We start from the raw sequence: 2,549 nt of genomic DNA, 5'->3' as shown, positions 1-2,549 counted from the left end.
ACTTTCACTGCAATTTTGCTTGCCCTGTTTCCCCAGAAGTTAATGTAGATGCATCTATTGTAGCAATAAAGAAGAGAGGAAAATCCTGCAAACTCAAAACTTAGAGAAGGGCAGGGTATTAGACTGCATTGAGCCCCTACTGTGCGCCTGGCACCATGCTAGGATTACTTCTGCCAACCACCTTTACTGATTTCATAGCAACAATATGACACTCAGCAGAGAGATTCCCATGTAGTGGGTGAGTTTGTAACCTCACAGCTACTTACCTTGCCTTTTTTTTTCCTGTACATGGAATCATTATATTTTTCCTTGTTTCTTGGAATATGAAGTTAAGGCACAGGGCTGTAGGATCCCCCCTTCTTAAAAGCAACACAGCACAACTGTATTACAAAAGGACTCACCTCCAGAATCCTTTGGTACTTCTAAGTAGGGATGATTTTCATGTACAAAGGATTTGGTATGAGAAGTATTCTTTTTTGAAGCATGAGGGACCAGAAGAAGGGAACTTCAAATGGAAGGTTTGATCCTAAGTTTTCTTCCAAAGAGCTCTAACATTTTAGTATCTTGCCTCTTGGAAGAATTAAAGGAAGAATTCCTTTAATTGGCTTTAAACAGTATCTTGCATGGTAGTGTGCACTTTCTCAGGTTGACTAAACATCGTTTGGTTACTGGAATGGAATTCCTAGTAATTGTAGAAGCCTTCAGGATTAATCCTTAGTTTCCTACACTGGTGAGCCTGCCAGGAGAAAGGTGAGCAGGAAGTATTGATGTTTGTATTTAATTCAAAAGCTGTAAATGACTGGCAGTTCTGTACCATAACAATAGATTGTTCAACTTTATTGACCACATCAGTAACACAAGGCACTTTATTTGGTTTTCACAATGATCCTAAAATTTAAGTGGTGTTATTCTAGCTTTTGAAAGAAGGGAGCTCTAGATTCAGAAGTAGTAACCTGCTCTGGGGAAGCATAATAGTGTAGAGCTTAAGGGACATGGATTCAAATCCTGGTTTATGGCTTCTTAGGTGTGGGGGTCTTACCTTGAGGTTTCTCATTACATTTTTATAGTGAAAAAATGGTAATGGTCAAAGTCACTTATTTCATAGTGTTTAGGTGAGGATGAAGTGAAATCCTGTATGTTTGGCTCCTGCTCTGATGACCCATAAGGCCACACTGCTCACAAGTGGCAGGTCTGGAACTTGAACCCAAGGCTGTTGAAATCACAACTTGAACATTCTGTACTACCTGCCATGAGGAGATTTTGATTCCGAAATGAAGATAGACAGATGTCAAGAAAAAATTGGGGGGTTCAGAGTCATCTCCTAAGTTTGACTGATGGGTAACAGTTCCTCTCTACCATATACCCACACATACATATTTATCTTAGAACATTTCTGTATAGATTTAAGGAAAATTCTGTTAGGATAGGGCAAGAGAAATCATACCATGATATGGAATGTATACTTATTGACAGATGTTAATTTTACTAGGCAATCCTTTTGTTCTTATTGTTTTTCTTCATAAATCAACTTCATTGATGTATAATTTGCATATAATAAAATGCACCCATTTTAAGTTTGATAAAATTTGACAAATGTATACATCTGTAAAACCACTATGATAATTAAGCTACAAAGGATTTTATCATCCCAGAAAGTTCTTTCATACATCTTTGTAGTCAATCCCCCTACTCCCAGCTCTATGTAACCATGAATCTGCTTTCTATCACTATAGAATGTGCCTGTTCTCCAAGAGCGGATAGGGGAAGGAGAAAAGGAGATAAGAAGGGTCTAGTCAAAGAACATGTATAAATGACCCATGGACATGGACAACTGCGTGGGGACTGACTGTGGGAGAAGGGAGGGACAGGGTGTGGGGAAGCAATAGGGAAAAACGTACGACAACTGTAAAAAAAAGAGAGAGAGAGAAAAAAGAAAAAAAAAAGAAAAGAATGTGCCTGTTCTAGAATTTCATATAAATGAAGTCATACAATTTGTACTCTTTTGTTTCTGATTCGTTTTGTTTAACATAGTGTCTGAGATTCATCTATGTTGTTCTGTGTATCAGTAGTTAATCCTTTTATTTTTGGTTGTGTAGCATATCCTTATATGGATATGACCACATGTTTACCCATTTATCCTAACAGACGATCAATCATTCAACAAGTGCTAGGGCCAGAGAAAATCATCTTAGACCTTGACAACTGGGAGCCCTCCCTGGGCCCTGGGCTTTAGAAGACCTCCCTTTGACCCTTCTCCAGACACATTCTTCCCCATGAGATTAAATGGCTGTGGGGTCAAGGAGCTGTGCCTATCCAGAACACTTGCCTAGGTACCCAGAGCCAGGCAATCTCCTGTCCAAATGTCCCTGAGTCTGATGCCAGGGCATGCACTGGCCTTTCCCCTGAATCAATCCTGCTGTGGTTGATAGTTGATATAGACTAAATGTTTATGTCCACCCCAAATTTATATATTGAAACTTAATCCTCAATGTATTTAGAAGTGGAGACTTTGGGAGGTAATTAGGTCATGAGGGCTCTGCCCTCATGAA

This window comes from Furipterus horrens, unplaced genomic scaffold (assembly GCF_987537825.1).
Source record: "Furipterus horrens unplaced genomic scaffold, mFurHor1.1.pri manual_scaffold_17, whole genome shotgun sequence".
NCBI classification, from domain to species: domain Eukaryota; kingdom Metazoa; phylum Chordata; class Mammalia; order Chiroptera; family Furipteridae; genus Furipterus; species Furipterus horrens.
Note: the sequence above shows the minus strand (reverse complement) of the source record.